Here is a 19,042-nt window from a genome sequence, read left to right on the forward strand (position 1 = left end):
GAGAAATTACGAGTTTTTTTATATTTTATTCACAGTTTTCTGTTAGGGGTATCAAAAATTTTTCTCCACATTTCTGATGCACCTAACTATTCAGTTCCCCCACTCCCGGGGGAGCTGCCCCCCTTCCACTTCACTCTCCACATTAAAAAACGGCCGTGTGCCTAATTTGCTCAGTGAGGAAAAAACAAATAAATACAAACCCCACATATAAGACTCTTGTAGCAATACATTATATGTTAATGTAAGGGAAACCCCTCCTTGTCACTCTCCACATTAAAAAAAAAAGGTATTTTTTTTTAGATTAGGTCCACCTCCATAATTTTCTTTTAAATGACGACTTTAAAAGTTATCGACTATGCTGATTACGAAAATCACATCGAAAAATTGCAGAAATAAGTAGTTATCGAGATATAAAAAGTTGTATTACGCATTTTATTCTTTGGCGGCCATCTTTGTTGCGCGCATGTGCGCGCAATATACAAATCTACGTGCGTAACAAAGATGGCCACTAAAGAATACAATGCATATTACTATGACGAGATCCCTGGCAACAACAGATGATCTTGCTTTTCAAATCGAGGAAGAGAAGATGGGAGAGGATGAGGTATGGTTGGGGGGGGGCATGCTGACACTTGGTCAAGGAAAAACAGATGTTTATGAAAAATGTCCAGGAGAAATAAAATATTTCAATGGGAAATAAATAGTTATCGCTTATCACATCAGTACCGGGGTGGGGTTTTTAAGAGAAAGACAAACGACTACACATCTATCAACAATAGAATTTAATATTGTCTTTCATTGTACTACTGTATTGCTGGAAAGGTTGTTTTTAAAATCTCTGTTGAGCGAGATGAAGAATGGGGGTCAAAAAGTAGGGGTCACCGCCAGGCATTGTTCGACCTGGGTGACTAATCATGCCTAATTGGTAACAAGTAAAAAACTTCAGTGCAGGTGGGGGGGGTGAGGTCTGGTAGAGATAGGCTCTAAAGAAAAAGAAAGAATAACTCCAAAAGGGTGGAAGGAGGAATTACTGATTTGATAAAAACGATTGGCTTTTTAGAGTTAGAGTCCCTTTTACTGGCTGGCATTCGAGGCGTCCACATCGCTCTCACCCCGCCTGGGGGGGGGGGCAAAACCCTCATAAGAGCTAAGTTGAAAAGCTCTTGTTCTTAGCTGGGAAATTGATTAGTGGAACTTACGTATACAACCTGCATCATGAAGCTTGAATCAAAGAACTCGACTAAACAAGTGTAAAACGATTTATGAATAATTATTTTGTTTCGTTATATAAAAATGTCCCAGTTTTTCCTTGTTTCTCGATTTGCCAGCCTGGATGAAGATGCAGTTTGTTTCAGGTATGCCCTGACGCCAGATGATGAAGGAGACAGACTGGATCCAGCACGAAGCCAGAGTGACGGCCGAAATCGACAATGTTGCCACACGGACTTAGGGTCATGTACATTTCGTGTGCCCTGAGCAGCAGAAAGATATTTTCCAGTGACCAGTGAGAGTCTGGTCACCCTTGAGGGGTCCACCACTAGACAAGTAAGAATGTAGCCCTGCTGGGTTGCATCTATGGTCCTGTGAACTGGGAGTGACGAACACAGCCAGAAGTACATCACAAGTATGCTCCCGTGAACTAGGGTAGCGACGGATGCGGCCCGGCCCTCGGGCAGAGAGGGGGTAGGGTTATATTTCAACTTTTTATATCTCGATAACTACTTATTTCTGCAAAATTTCAATGCGGTTTCCGTATTCAGCATAGTCGAAAACCTATGCAAGTCGTCATTTTAAAAAAGATTGTGAAGGTGGACCTAATCTAAAAATTTACCAATAAAAAACGGCCTTGTGCCTGATTTGGTCAGTGGGAAACAAATAAATACACAGAGTTAGAATTTCCGAAATTTCGTCCTAAAAGCAAATTTAAATGGATTATCTCTCCTGGTTCGTAACTCTTCAACAACAAAAAAAACAAAAAACAAAACAAAAAAGAAATCCCTCTCTGATTGTGAGTTCGTCAACCAGAAAACCCTCCATTTCCAGCGCATCTGTTCTAAAAAAGACAAGAACCAAAAAAGTAAGTAAAATATTATTTATAGACATATATGCAGTTTTGGGCTGTAAAAATGGCGTTGCATGACTAAAAAGGGACCGATTTTGAAATTACACCGTTGGTACGTTTTAAATGTCAACACGTGGTTAAAATTTAGATGCCAGGGAGGGAACTTATTCGGGCACCTGTCATTAGTGGATCTGCACTATTTTTTTTTTTTTTTTTTTTAAATAGTATTTCCAAGTTTAATTAAAGTTTTACGATATCTGTTTTCGGTACTTCTACAGTTTATCGCCGAAAATGGGGGTTTGTATTACTGTACACATAGATTCGAAAAAGTTGTCAAAAAACAAATATATAAAAAATAAATGTTATCAAATGCAAGATAAGTTACTTTTCTACAAAACTGGATATATTTTTTGTGTTTTTATTCAATGTAACATATTTATTCAGCTCGAAAAACAGTGTTTACCGATGTATTGGAACATTCAAGATGGTGTCTGATTCTTTCTTTAACACGGTAAGTTTGGGAAAAGGTGTTATAAATAAAAAACCGAATAAAATATTGTTAAAAACTCGCTCAATATATGTTACCGTGACATAGGTTGACATATATTCGGCGGGTTTTTAATAGTATTTTCTCTAGTTTATTATTTATAACACCTTTTCCCAAACTTACGGTGTTAACGAGGGTGTGAGACGCCATCTTGAATTTTCCAATACATCGGTAAACACTGTATGTTTTTCGAGCTGAATAAACATGTTACATTGAATAAAAACACTAAAAATATATCCAGTTAGGTAGAAAAGTAACTTATTTTGCCTTTGATAACATTTATTTGCTATATATTTGTTTTTTGACAACTTTTTCGAATCTATGTGTACAGTAATACAAACCTAAAAAAAACAACAAATATACTACAAATAAATGTTACCAAAGGCAAGATAAATTACAGGTTTGAGGTTTGTATTACTATACTAGGCACCGCCAAAACTGGGGGGTGGCAGGTCAGTACTTTTTGACGGACCGTCTTTTTAAAAATCTACCAAAAATCAGGTAATTATCCGATCAATACGAAATTTTCAGCGATTATTAGGAGAAGAATGAACTTTATAACAGTGTACTTATTTTTCATAAACGATATTTATATATATATATATATATTTGCTTACAACCCCCCCCCCCTTGTTTTGAAGTGGGAATAAATATGCTTAAAATAATCATCTGAAACTGTACAAAACATATTGTGTTGTTGTAAGGGACAGAATTATAGATTCAAAAAAAAAAAAAAAAAATTGTTTGCATACCTTATTTTGATGTCTGAATATCAGAACTTCGATTGTGTTTAATTATCCCGCTTTTGAGTTTTGAAGTGTGAAATTCGGTGAATATGTTAAATAAAATAATTAATTTAAGTTAAGCAAAACAAAAAAAATTTTTTTTAATATTTATACGAAAAAAGCCATTTTAAAATTTTTGATAAAAAAATTAACAATTTCTTTTTAGCGAGCCGAATAATGCATGACCATTATTAAACAGGGCATGCTTTGAATAATCGATACAAAAAAAAAATTTCGATAAATATTGTGCCCTTTGTGTTAAAAATAGCATCATTTTTTTCGATCCCGTTTGAAAACGTTTGCCGCCTTTCGACTACGGTGGACCAAACGCGCTGAAATAATTTTTTTTATTCTGCTTTAAATTCCCCCCCCCCATTTTGGGGAGCCTGGCCCTCACACACATACACATTAAAAATTAAAATCATACAAATGGTCACCCATCTGGTACTGGCCAGCCTCAGCTTAATAATACATTGAAAATTTCGTCATTGAAAAATAAGTTTTTTTGGCCTGTTTGGTCTTCCATAGTTTTCTCCTTATCAAACGAAAACGTAAACAGAGTCGATCTGAACTCTACGTCCACGCGAAATATCTGGTTACCTATATGAATAAGTGGAATTATTTGAAATTCAGGTATTTATATTATAATATTTTTGCATTTTCTCTTAGAAAATCATCCTAAATCTTAGTTAGACAATAAATAAATAAATTAATTATTTCAAAAACCCTTTTTTTTTTAAAAATATTTAAGTACGTTTTTTGTGCAAGACAAAAAATGTCAATTGTTAACTTTTTGGGAAAATTTAACATTTAAAATTGAATTAAAAATAGTAGAAAAAGTTTTACATTATTCTGTTTTCTATATGATAAAATTCAGGGTTTTATCTTTCTGGAAAAAAAAAGTTACTCAGAAATAATGGATTTTAATAAATGTAATTTAGTTTTAAAAAACAACAACAACTTGATTTTGCGGCCATTTTTGGCGGTGCCTATACTATACACATAGATTCGAAAAAGTTGTCAAAAAACAAATATATAACAAATAAATGTTATCAAAGGCAAGATAAGTTACTTTTCTATCTAACTGGATATGTTTATAGTGTTTTTATTCAATGTAATATGCTTATTCAGCTCGAAAAACAGTGTTTATCGATGCATCGGAAAATTACAAATGGCGCTAACTCTCTGTTGAACACGGCAGGTTTGGGAAAAGGAGTTAAAAATAAAAAAAATATACAAAATACTATTTAAAAACTACTGAATATATGTCAGCCTATGTCACGGTGGGTAACATATATTGAGCGAATTTCTAACAGTATTTTGTGTAGTTTTTATTTTTAACACCTTTTCCTGAACTTACCGTGTTAAAGAGAGTCGGGCGGGCGCCATTTTGAATTTTCCAATACATCGGTAAACACTGTATGTTTTTCGAGCTGAATGTTACATTGAATAAAAACACGAAAATTATATCCAGTTTGGTAGAAAAGTAACTTATCTTGCCTTTGGTAACATTTATTTTTTATATATTTGTTTTTTGACAACTTTTTCGAATCTATGTGTGCAGTAATACAAACCCGAAAAGTTTAATTAAAGTCTTAAGATATCTGTTTTTGGTACTTCTACAGTTTATCGCCGAAAATGGAGACACCATGTTTTTTTTTGTTTTTTTCGGGCACCTGTCATTAGAATGAGAGGGCGTAAATCAGTATTTTAAACTCCTATGACCGAAGCAGTAAGCACTAGCAGGAAAAAATAACAAAACAAAAAAAAAAAAAACATATATCCGTAACTGTTTAATTGGAAATGTTTTGATTTAATTAATGAAAACGGAAGTTTTTTATGAAACATTATACATATATGAACAAATGATTAATAAAACAGAGGGCAGGAATTAGCAAAATGCAGGATCGGATTTTGCATATAAAAGTATTTAATGAAACTACAAGTAAGTCACAGATCTTACTTGGTTAAAAAAACAAACAAACAAAAAAAAAAGGGTGAGTTAAGGGGAATAGGAGGTAAAAGAAAAATGATAAAAAGATTTCACATGAATGGATAGTCCGGTGGAGGGTATATATAATATAAAGCTGAATGTCTGTGTGTGTGTGTCTGGTCACGAATAGGCTTCTATACGGTTGACTATTAAAAAAAAAACTGATTACATATAATGATAGAAGATGTATCGAGACACAGGAATGGGTATGTTTGATCTGGCAGAACGGTGGTTCATTAAAATTGTGGGGTCTGTGTTCGTGCCTGGTCCACAAAGTATGGAAATAAAAAAATAAAAAATAAAAAAAAGACGTTTACAAGTGTTTTTGATATAGATGTACATAAGAATACTTTGATAAGTATGTTTTAACTTAAATAGGGATGGTATAATAAAATTGAATGGAAATAGGCACAAACTTTAATAAAGACTTTTCATATCTATCTGCGTAAGTATACTTTGATAATTATGTTTCAGTTTGAAGAAATATGGTATAATAAAATTATGGGGTGTTCGTTCGCACCTGACCTCCATAGAATGGAAATATGTCACAAAGTTTAACAAGGTTTTTTAATATAGATCCACAGAATATTGTGATAAGTGTTTCAGTGTGAACAGGTATGGTATAATAAATTATGGGTTTTATCTATTTTATTTTTACTTTCATTATATTTTGCTTTGGTTTTGATACCCCCAAATTTGAAGCCATCTCTTTACAACCCTTCCTTTTCATAACCTATCATACTTTCATAAATCAGAGTCCATTTTCATATATAAAACAGAAAATAAAATATTTGGGTTTGTTTTACTGTACACATAGATTCAAAAAAGTTGTCAAAAAACAAATATATAACAAATGTTATCAAAGGCAAGATAAGTTACGTTTCTACCCACTGGATATGTTTTTAGTGTTTATATTTAATGTAATATGTTTATTCAGCTCGAAAAACATACAATGTTTACCGATGTATTGGAAAATTCAAAATGGCGGTCGACTCTCTCTTTGAGGCGGTAAGTTTGGGAAAATTAATTATAAATAAAAAAACAGACAAAATACTGTTAAAAACTCGCTCAATATATGTTACCGTGACATAGGCTGACATATATTCGGCGGGTTTTTAACAGTAATTTCACTGGTTTTTTTATTTATAACTCCTTTTCCCGATCTTACCGTCTTTGTGAGAGAGTCGGCCGCCATTTTGAATTTTCGAATACATTGGTAGGTGTGTCAGAAATTTCGTGAAAAATGTTGAATAATTCCACCCGGTCTTTTCAAGCTTATAACTCCTCGAAAAATGTAATTCAAGCCCTATTTTTTTTTTTTTCAATTAAAGGAGCAACGAGCAAGGTTTCATTAAAAAAACAAAAAGAAAACAAACAACGTTGTTTTTTTTTAAAAAAAGGTTTTAAACTTCGGACTTTACAGGTAAATTTCTAAAATAACCACTACTTTTTTTGTTTTAAATTTGAATATATTATTTATTGATCTTTTGTCTTCAATTTGTGATATATAAAACTTTGGTACATAAATTAATTATTTACTTTTTAATAGACATTTCAAAATGGGAGGCGTGAATTATTCGACCCCCTGTCTTTCCAAGCTTATAACTACTCGAAAAATGTAATTCAAGCCCTAATTTTTTTTTTCAATTTAAGGAGCAAGGACCAAGGTTCCATTAAAAAAAACAAAAAAACAAATAACATGGTTTAAAAAAAAAAAGGTTTTAAACTTCAAACTTTACAGGTAAAATTCTAAAAAACACTACTTGTTTTTTGTTGTAAATTTGAATATATTATTTATTGACCTTTTCTCTTCAATTTGTCAGTAAATTAATTATTTACTTTTTAACAGAAACTTGAAAATGGGGGTCGGGGCGTGAATTAAAAAAAAAAAATGTTTGCCTAAAATATTATATTCGGTTTATTGGAAAGAACATAACATTTCACATTGACCCTGAAAATATCGTAAAAATAGAATCAACAGAAAAATTTTGATAGATTTTTAAAGTTTAAAAATTGAAAAATATTGAGTTCGGAAATTTCATTACTGTTTAAAAAAAAAATATTTCTATTACTTTTAAAACAACTTTAATAGTTTATTTTGGAAGTATAATCCATAAAGAAAATAATCATTACAAGTTTTTTATATTTTATTCGCAGTTTCGTGTTAGGGGTGTCAAAAATTCCTACAAAAATTCTGATACACCTAGTGCTCCACTGCTCCACTTCAATAATCACTTTTAAAATGGCGAACTCGTAAAATTCAATTAATTTCATTACTGTTTAAAAAAAAAAAATATTTCTATTACTTTTAAAACAACTTTAATAGTTTATTTTGGAAGTATAATCCATAAAGAAAATAAATAACCCACTTTTAAAAGAGAAATTACGAGATTTTATATTTTATTTGCAGTTTCGGGAGACGGTAAGATTGGGAAAATGAGTTATAAATTAAAAAAAAAAACTATACAAAATACTGTTAAAAATCCACCGAATATATGTCAGTCTATGTCACGGTAACATATACTGAGCGAGTTTCTAACAGTATTTTGTCTGGTTTTTTATTTATAATTAATTTTCCAAAACTTATCGCCTCAAAGACAGTCGGCCGCCATTTTAAATTTTTTGACAACTTTTTCGAATGTACATTAATACAAATCCGAAAAGTTTTCGTAAGAAAATGTAATTTTAATAAAACGATTTTTGTAATTTTTTTGTTTTGTTATTTTTATTTTCGTACTTACTTCGGCCATAGTGATTTCTACCTCTGATTTTAACGACAGGTGCCCGAAAAAAAATAGCGTCTCCATTTTCGGCGATAAACTGTAGAAGTACCCCGTTTTTATTAAATTGTTAGGTGAAAGTACAGAATCGGCACACACGGTCACACCCCCTTCCCTTAATCATGTTAAGAATGGCTTTTTAAATAATAACGTTATTATCTCAACGCGGCAGCGGCACCATATCTGCGTAGTACCATGTTTTGTTTATTAATTTGTTAGGTGAAAGTACAGAATAGTTGCAAAACACCCTCCCCATGTTAAGAATGGCTTTCTAAATAATATCGTTATTATTTCAGCAGTCAGCACGGTACCTTCTCTGCATCTTTTGTTTATTAAATTGTTAGGTGAAAGTACAGAATTATTGCAAAACACCCTCCCCAAGTTAAGAATGGCTTTCTAAATAATATCGTTATTATTTCACCACGGTACCTTTTCTGCATAAGTAATATTTTTTGTTTATTAAATTGTTAGGTAGAAGTACAGAATAGTTGCAAAACACCCTCCCCATGTTAAGAATGGCTTTCTAAATAATAACGTTATTATTTCACCACGGTACCTTTTCTGCATAAGTAATATTTTTTGTTTATTAAATTGTTAGGTGAAAGTACAGAATAGTTTACAAAACACTCTCCCCATGTTAAGAATGGCTTTCTAAATGATAACATTTTCATTTCAGGACGGTACCTTTTCTGCATAAGTGACGTCTTTTTTTGTTTATCAGGTTGTTAGGTTAAAGTACAGAATAGTTGCAAAACACCCTCCCCATGTTAAGAATGGCTTTCTAAATAACGTTATTATTTCAGCACGGTACCTTTTCTGCATCTTTTGTTTATTAAATTGTAAGGTGAAAGTACAGAATTATTGCAAAACACCCTCCCCATGGTAAGAATTGCTTTCTAAATAACGTTATTATTTCAGCACAGTATGTTTTCTGCATAAGTAATATTTTTTTGTTTATCAAATTGTTAGGTGAAAGTAGAGAATAGTTTACAAAACACCCTCCATGTTAAGAATGGCTTTCTAAATAACGTTTTTATTTCAGCACAGTATGTTTTCTGCATAAGTAATATTTTTTTGTTTATCAAATTGTTAGGTGAAAGTAGAGAATAGTTTACAAAACACCCTCCCCATGTTAAGAATGGCTCTCTAAATAATGACCTTTATTTCAGCACGGTACCTTCTCTGCATAAGTACTATGTTTTGTTTATTAAATTGTTAGGTGAAAGTAGAGAATAGTTTACAAAACACCCTCCCCATGTTAAGAATGATTTTCTAAATAACGTTATTATTTCAGCACAGTATGTTTTCTGCATAAGTAATATTTTTTGGTTTATCAAATTGTTAGGTGAAAGTACAGAATAGTTAACAAAACACCCTCCCCATGTTAAGAATGGCTCTCTAAATAATGACCTTTATTTCAGCACGGTACCTTTTCTGCATAAGTAATATTTTTTTGTTCATCAAATTGTTAGGTGAAAGTACAGAATAGTTAACAAAACACCCTCCCCATGGTAAGAATGGCTTTCTAAATAATGACCTTTATTTCAGCACGGTACCTTTTCTGCATAAGTAATATTTTTTTGTTCATCAAATAGTTAGGTGAAAGTACAGAATAGTTAACAAAACACCCTCCCCATGTTAAGAATGGCTTCTAAATATCTTTATTATTTCAGCACGGTACCTTTTCTGCATAAGTAATATTTTTTTGTTTATCAAATTGTTAGGTGAAAGTACAGAATAGTTAACAAAACACCCTCCCCATGTTAAGAATGGCTTCTAAATATCTTTATTATTTCAGCACGGTACCTTTTCTGCATAAGTAATATTTTTTTGTTTATCAAATTGGTAGGTGAAAGTACAGAATAGTTAACAAAACACCCTCCCCATGTTAAGAATGGCTTCTAAATATCTTTATTATTTCAGCACGGTACCTTTTCTGCATAAGTAATATTTTTTTGTTTATCAAATTGGTAGGTGAAAGTACAGAATAGTTAACAAAACACCCTCCCCATGTTAAGAATGGCTTCTAAATATCTTTATTATTTCAGCACGGTACCTTTTCTGCATAAGTAATATTTTTTTGTTTATCAAATTGGTAGGTGAAAGTACAGAATAGTTTACAAAACACCCTCCCCATGTTAAGAATGGCTCTCTAAATAATGACCTTTATTTCAGCACGGTACCTTCTCTGCATAAGTACTATGTTTGGTTTATTAAATGGTTAGATTAAAGTACAGAAAAGGGGTAAATATCCAGATACGCTACTACAGAACACCGACCACTCTAATTTGTTTTTTTATAGGTAATTGAGGTCGCTGACAACGAATCTGATAGTCAAACTTGGGGCAAATTTACCGTTTGCATGGTATTTACCCCTGAACCCATGAATAACTTTCCACCATTTTGCAGCTTCCGTTTACGCTATGCGCGTGCGCATGCTGCAGAATGAACGACGGCTTGCTTCACCTAGCAAACTGCCTTCTCACATGGCGTACCAATCAAAAAATTACGGACTGACATTTTTATAATGACTTACAGTTAAAGAAAAATACAACAAATTGGGAGACTTTTTTTTTTGTCTCGCATAGTTTTTAATGTGGTTTACAAAAACATAAGCACCAAACATCTTTATGTTTTTCATTCTTTTTTTGCGGGAGGGGGATTCAATTATAGAACTTATGTGGCTTAATAGGTGCTTTTGCAGTTTACTTAAACGTTTTTCCGTAAGTAACGCACCGACATTTACCAATTAGAACACCATTTAACATTTTCCGAAGATTTTACTGTGTACATTGTGGGCGCGCGCGCCCCAACATCACATCCCCCCGCCCCCCGCTCGCGCCCCCAATGTACATAGTAAAATCTTCGGAAAATGTTAAATGGTGTTCTAATTGGTAAATGTCGGTGCGTTACTTTTTGAAAATTCTATGTTCCAGGTAAAAAAAAAAAAAAAAAAAAAAAAAAAAAACAGATAAATTACCCCCCCCCCCTACTCCAACTTGGAGTGCTTTCCTTTTCTTGTTTTATTTCTTTTTCAGCTAATTTTAAATTTTCCACCCAAAAATGTGCTATAATGTATTTTTAAAAATTAGAAAATTCTATGTCCTGGAAAAAAAAAAAATCCCCTCCCTCCAACGTAGTTTGCTTGGTGAAGCCGTCGTTTATGCTACAGTGGGTGCTCGGTAAAAATGGCACCGGTAGAAATGGCACCGGTAAAAATGGCACTGGTAAAAATGGCACCGGTAAAATTGGCACCGGTAAAAATGGCACAAGTGAATAACTAGGTAAAAATGGCACCAAAAGGTGCTACTGAAGCTATGGGGTCCCAAATTCTAACCTCATTTTGGGTTTTGTAAAAGTTCCTATTTTCTTGCCGTCAACGAGGGCAGAGTTAGACACAAGGTCGATTTTTAATATCCAGCCCCCCCCCCCAAAAAAAGGGGCAGTTTTCATCGGAACAAAAGATTACAATTACCTCAGTTTAGAAGCATTGTTTATCTAAAGGTTCTTATTTAATTGCACCCCGCTAGGGCAAAGTTAGACACAAGGGTGGTTTTAAATCTGGGGAATATCCAGCTCCCCAAAAAGGGGCATTTTCGATCGGAACAAAAAATTACAATTACCTCAGTTTAGAAGCATTGTTTATCTAACGGTTCTTATTTAATTGCACCCTGCGAGGGCAAAGTTAGACACAATGTCGGTTTTTAATCTGGTGACTATTTAGCTCCCCAAAATGGGGTACTTAGGACTAATGAATCGCAACTTATCAAGGATAAAACACACTCGAGGATAAGGGTTAATGTGGAAGTTTTCAATTACACTAAACAAAATGCATCTTTTCTGGACAAGTTGTAGTTGTATTTTTGGGTTCTTTTTTCATAATGAATCGCTAGTTATCAAGGATAAAACACACACGGGGATAAGTTTTTTTTTCCCCTAAAACAAAAACAAATAAAAATGATCCAGAAAAGATGCACTTTGTTTAGTGTAATTAAAAGCTCCCTGGTTGACACTTATCCTCGACTGGCTTTTATCTTTGATAAAAGAAAAAACTAATTTTGGTGCACTCTAAATTTATTTTATCATTGAATGTATTTAATCGTTGATAAGTTAGCTTTGCCATTTTTTCTTATTTATCCAAAACTGCTATTATTGAATAAATATTGAACTCTGGAATGTTTCTGTTGAACTCGAGAATCTGCATAGAATTTCTGTCGGAGGTTGCATCGACTGATACGTTAACAAAGTGTAGTAGTATCACTTCTGATGCTATACTCCACCTATTATCTCCCCGTTCAATGAAGAATTAATAAATCCTTTCAGACTGAGACAATTTTAATTTTTGTTCTGATCCAGAGTTCCTCTTGTAGGAGAGCTGGATATTGCCCACATAAAAAAACGACCTTGTGTCTAACTTTGCCCTCTTGGGGAAGCAAGTAAAAAGGAATACTCAAGATGAGAATAGTAGTCCAAAGCTGGAATGGGAACAGTAACACAAAATTCTCAAAGCTAAACTGTATCAATGTTGTTAATTACCAAAAATAGTTTTATTGCCTTATTAAAAAATTCAACAGACACATAAACTAAAGTGAAAGATAACACGTGTTGTCGCGTATACGTGCGAAAAGGTTTTATCTCACAGTTGAATATGAAACCGTTCTGGGGACATTTCTGGGGTCAATCGGTCACTGAGTATATTTCTGACATAAAATTATAAACTGATTCCAATATAAATAACAGTAAAATAGGTACTTATAAATGTTTGACACCCCGAGAGTACAAACAACTATTTAGAAAGCCATTCTTAACATGGAGGTGGGGTGAACTATTTTGCACTTTCATCTAACAATTTAATGAAATAAAAGTAACATTATTTTTTTAAGTTAATATTTCTTTCGGTATCAAACATCCATAAGTACAATACGTTCTTTTTTTTACAAAATAAAAAAAGTTTATTTCCGCACCAAGGGAAGAGGTCATTGAATATCTGAACTATAAGACTCAACGCACAAGGAGTACTTAATTTTAAAGTATAAAAATGTATCGAACTCTAATTTTAAAGTTTTAATATTTCTTTTTAATGAGTGATTCATAATTGAAAAAAAAATATGCTAAAACCATTTATAGATTGTTTTTAGTAGTTTTTTGGGGGGGGTTACATTAAGGTTGTATAAAATGTATCAAAATATAATTTTAATTCATCAATGTAGTAATTTAAAAAACATGAAATATTTATGAAGAAACTTCTTTATATTTGAGTTTCATAAAGGGGTCGATAACTCGTCTCCATTGCCGACATGTTGTAATGCAGGAGTTCCATAAAAAAGAAACAGCACTAAGTGTACATAAATTACGAGGAACGAATAACATAATGTTGATTTCTGATTTCAATATCAGAAGCCGTCATCAAATGAACTGTTCCTCGCTATAATTGTTTATGCCTAAGTTATTTTGTTTGTATTTTTGAAAAATATATAAACTGCTTATTTTTATTTTATTTTTACTTTTAGCATATCTTGCGTTTGGTAGCATTTATTTGTTGTATATTTTACCTTTTCATTTTGTTGTCTATAGTAATAAATGTTCGATAATTCTTATTTTTAAGGCATTTATTAGTATAGACATCGAATCGAATATATGGTAAATAAACAAATAAATAGAAGTAACTAATTAAAATAAAAGGAACTTGTTTGTAAATAAGGGAGTTTTTTTCATTTATTTCTGCCCAGTGTTCAACTTATAATAGGGGAGAAGAGGTAGCAGTGTCAGAAATTTCGTGAAAATAGTGAATAATTCCACCCCATCTTTCCAAGCTTATAACTCCTCGAAAAATGTAATTCAAGCCCTAATTATTTTTTCAATTAAAGGAGCAAGGACCAAGGTTTCATAAAAAAAAAAAAAAGACAAAAAAAAGACAAAAAAAAAACAATGTGTTCTTATAAAATAAGGTTTTAAACTTCGGACTTTACAGGTAAATTTCTAAAAAAGCGATTTTTTTTGTTTTAAATTTGAATATATTATTTATTGACCTTTTCTCTTCAATTTGTGATATATAAAACTCCCCGACATAAATTAATTATTTACTTTTTAATAGACATTTCAAAATGGGTGACACTTGGGGGGGGCGTGAATTTAAAAAAAAACGTTTGTCTAAAATATTATATTCGATTTATTGGAAAGGACATAAAATTTCACATTGACCCTGAAAATATCGTAAAAATAGAATCAATAGAAAAATTTTGATAGATTTTTAAAGTTTAAAAATTGAAAAATATTGAGTTCGGAAAATTCATTACTGTTTTTTAAAAAAAAAAAAAATATTTCTATTACTTTTAAAACAACTGTAATAGTTTATTTTGGAAGTATAATCCATAAAGAAAATAAATAACCCACTTTTAAAAGAGAAATTACGAGATTTTTATATTTTATTCGCAGTTTCTTGTTAGGGATGTCAAAAATTCCTACAAAAATTCTGATACTGAAGAGGTGAATGAAATTACCACACAGATGAAAAAAGTTACTTCTGACACCTGTGACGTAATAGCACTTTGGGAAATCTCAAAAACGAGATTCGCATTTAGGATCTATTTAAATTTGACAAACTGGGTTTGTATTACTGTACACATAGATTCGAAAAAGTTGTCAAAAAACAAATATAGAACAAATAAATGTTATCAAAGGCGAGATAAGTTACTTTTCTACCTAACTGGATATATTTTTTGTTTTTTTTTATTCAGTGTAACATGTTTATTCAGCTCGAAAAACATGCAGTGTTTACCGATGTATTGGAAAATTCAAAATGGCAGCCGACTCTCTCTCGAAGAGGGTACTTTTGGGAAAAGGTATTATAAATAATAAACCAGACAAAATACTGTTAGAAAACAACCGAATACATGTCAACTTATGTCACGGTAACATATATTGAGCGAATTTCTAACAGTATTTTGTCTAGTTTATTATTTATAATACCTTTTCCCAAACATACCCTCTCCGAGAGAGAGTCGGCTGCCATTTTGAATTTTCCAATACATCGGTAAACACGGCACGTTTTTCGAGCTGAATAAACATGTTACACTGAATAAAAACACAAAAAATATATCCAGTTAGGTAGAAAAGTAACTTATCTTGCCTTTGATAACATTTATTTGTTATATATTTGTTTTTTGACAACTTTTTCGAATCTATGTGTACAGTAATACAAACCCAAAAAACTTATAGGAGTCGGAGTACACGAGGGAAATCGTATTACGTACTATCACTTAGGAAGAAAGTGTAGTATCTGTGCTGATGCTACATTTCATCTATTTTCTCCCTGTTCAATGAAGGAGAAATCCTTCTAAACTGAGGCAATTGTAATTTTTTGTTCCTATCAAAAGTGCAATTTTGGGGGGAGCTGGATATTCCCCAGATTAAAAACCGACCTATGTCTAACTTTGCCCTAGCATGTTGCAAGTAAATAGGAACCTTTAGATAAACAATCCTTCTAAACTGAGGCAATTGAAAGTTTTTGTTCCTATCAAAAGTGCCCCTTTGGGGGGAGCTGGATATTCCCCAGATTAAAAACCGACCTATGTCTAACTTTGCCCTAGCATGGTGCAAGTAAATAGGAACCTTTAGATAAACAATCCTTCTAAACTGAGGCAATTGTAAGTTTTTGTTCCTATCAAAAGTGCAATTTTTGAGGGAGCTGGATATTCCCCAGATTAAAAACCGACCTATGTCTAACTTTGCCCTAGCATGGTGCAAGTAAATAGGAACCTTTAGAAAAACAATCCTTCTAAACTGAGGCAATTGAAAGTTTTTGTTCCTATCAAAAGTGCAATTTTTGGGGGAGCTGGATATTCCCCAGATTAAAAACCGACCTATGTCTAACTTTGCCCTAGCGGGGTGCAAGTAAATAGGAACCTTTAGATAAACAATCCTTCTAAACTGAGGCAATTGTAAGTTTTTGTTCCTATCAAAAGTGCCCCTTTGGGGGGAGCTGGATATTCCCCAGATTAAAAACCGACCTATGTCTAACTTTGCCCTAGCGGGGTGCGAGTAAATAGGAACCTTTAGATAAAAAATCCTTCTAAACTGAGGCAATTGTAAGTTTTTGTTCCTATCAAAAGTGCCCCTTTGGGGGGAGCTGGATATTCCCCAGATTAAAAACCGACCTATGTCTAACTTTGCCCTAGCATGGTGCAAGTAAATAGGAACCTTTAGATAAACAATCCTTCTAAACTGAGGCAATTGTAAGTTTTTGTTCCTATCAAAAGTGCCCCTTTGGGGGGAGCTGGATATTCCCCAGATTAAAAACCGACCTATGTCTAACTTTGCCCTAGCATGGTGCAAGTAAATAGGAACCTTTAGATAAACAATCCTTCTAAACTGAGGCAATTGAAAGTTTTTGTTCCTATCAAAAGTGCCCCTTTTGGGGGGAGCTGGATATTCCCCAGATTAAAAACCGACCGATGTCTAACTTTGCCCATAGTGGGGTGCAAGTAAATAGGAACCTTTAGATAAACAATCCTTCTAAACTGAGGCAATTGTAAGTTTTTGTTCCTATCAAAAGTGCCCCTTTGGGGGGGAGCTGGATATTCCCCAGATTAAAAACCGACCTATGTCTAACTTTGCCCTAGCATGGTGCAAGTAAATAGGAACCTTTAGATAAACAATCCTTCAAAACTGAGGCAATTGTAAGTTTTTGTTCCTATCAAAAGTGCCCCTTTTGGGGGAGCTGGATATTCCCCAGATTAAAAACCGACCTATGTCTAACTTTGCCCTAGCATGGTGCAAGTAAATAGGAACCTTTAGATAAACAATCCTTCTAAACTGAGGCAATTGTAAGTTTTTGTTCCTATCAAAAGTGCCCCTTTGGGGGGAGCTGGATATTCCCCAGATTAAAAACCGACCTATGTCTAACTTTGCCCTAGCGGGGTGCGAGTAAATAGGAACCTTTAGATAAAAAATCCTTCTAAACTGAGGCAATTGTAAGTTTTTGTTCCTATCAAAAGTGCCCCTTTTGGGGGAGCTGGATATTCCCCAGATTAAAAACCGACCTATGTCTAACTTTGCCCATAGTGGGGTGCAAGTAAATAGGAACCTTTAGATAAAAAATCCTTCTAAACTGAGGCAATTGTAAGTGTTTGTTCCTATCAAAAGTGCCCCTTTTTGGGGAGCTGGATATTCCCCAGATTAAAAACCGACCTATGTCTAACTTTGCTCTAGCGGGGTGTAAGTAAATAGGAACCTTTAGATAAACAAAACTGAGACAATTTTAATTTCTGTAGCAGAGGTTAGCAATCCTGCCTGACAAGAAATAGACGAAAGGTGTGAAAAGGCTTAGCCTTGAATTGAATGTCATGTTTATGTGTGACTTTCTTTCATTCTGCCGGTATCATATACTTAGGGAGGCGCCAGTGCCGTCTACATCCCACCAAGCTCAAAAACCTAGGTCCTAGACCACTAGCAGAAAGAGCGTCTTCGATATGGTTTGGCTTCGACAATTTGGCAACATAAAATGTAAGTGTATTTTTAAAGATATTCAAAATGTGTTTCATGATTTGAAAATTAATTACCAGCATATTTTTACTTTATTTTTGTTTAATATTTATTTTAATGTAATGCGAAAGTTCTAATTGTTTTTTTTTTTTTTTTGTAAAAGTCAAATATATTCTTTTGCTAGGTAGACATATAACTTATCTTGCCTTTGGTAACATTTATTGGGTGGGTTTCTACTAGTATATTGTTTAATTTTTAATTTTTGAGTCATTATCGAGAGTTAAAAGTGGTATGTCGACCTTTTTTTCTTGTTCTCACATGGCATCAGATAAACATAGCAACGTTTCTTGGGTGCGTTTCTATCAGTACTTTGATTTCTGAGCTATTATCGAGACTCGAATATGGCTCAAATATGACCACCATTGTGATTTCGTTTTAACTCAATAGGCTTTACACTACCATCATTTTAAATTAAAAAAAAGGTATTTTTTTCGTTTAGGACCACCTCCACAATTTCCTTTAAAATGACGACATATATAGGTTTTCGACTATGCTGAATACGAAAATCGGGGTTTGTATTACTGTACACATAGATTCGAAAAAGTTGTCAAAAAACAAATATAGAACAAATAAATGTTATCAAAGGCAAGATAAGTTACTTTTCTACCTAACTGTATATATTTTTTGTGTTTTTATTCAGTGTAACATGTTTATTCAGCTCGAAAAACATGCAGTGTTTACCGATGTATTTGAAAATTCAAAATGGCAGCCGACTCTCTCTCGGAGTGGGTACGTTTGGGAAAAGGGATTATAAATAATAAACTAGACAAAATACTGTTAGAAAACAACCGAATACATGTCAACTTATGTCACGGTAACATATATTGAGCAAATTTCGAACAGTATTTTGTCTAGTTTATTATTTATAATACCTTTTCCCAAACGTACCCTCTCCGAGAGAGAGTCGGCTGCCATTTTGAATTTTCCAATACATCGGTAAACACTGCACGTTTTTCGAGCTGAATAAACATGTTACACTGAATAAAAACACAAAAAAATATATCCAGTTAGGTAGAAAAGTAACTTATCTTGCCTTTGATAACATTTATTTTTTATATATTTGTTTTTTTGACAACTTTTTCGAATCCATGTGTACAGTAATACAAACCCGAAAATCGCATTGAAATGTTGCAGAGATGAGTAGTTATCAAGTTAAAAAAAAATGCATTATTCACTGTATTGTTTGGCGGCCATTTTTAACGCGCATTTTCCTGCTTGAGGCCGCCCCACCCACCACACCCACCCTCCGGATATTTTCCAAAAAAAAAAATGCCAAATTTAATTTAGTTAGTAATATTTGTTGTTAGTAAAATTGGAGTTTGAAAAAAGTTC

The 19,042-nt window shown here is 33.0% G+C and overlaps 1 long non-coding RNA gene across 1 annotated transcript in view; it reads left to right on the top strand.

Annotated features, from left to right (window-relative positions):
- The first annotated feature begins 1,888 nt into the window (after window positions 1-1,888).
- LOC145271150 (uncharacterized) overlaps window positions 1,889-19,042 on the top strand; it is a 66,617-nt gene continuing 49,463 nt past the window's right edge. The window contains exon 1 of the long non-coding RNA XR_013865712.1: window positions 1,889-2,077. This is a non-coding gene — a long non-coding RNA (uncharacterized LOC145271150). The remainder of the gene's footprint in view (window positions 2,078-19,042) is intronic.

This window comes from Euprymna scolopes, chromosome 46 (assembly GCF_053919585.1).
Source record: "Euprymna scolopes isolate OS-2025 chromosome 46, ASM5391958v1, whole genome shotgun sequence".
Lineage (NCBI taxonomy): Eukaryota > Metazoa > Mollusca > Cephalopoda > Sepiida > Sepiolidae > Euprymna > Euprymna scolopes.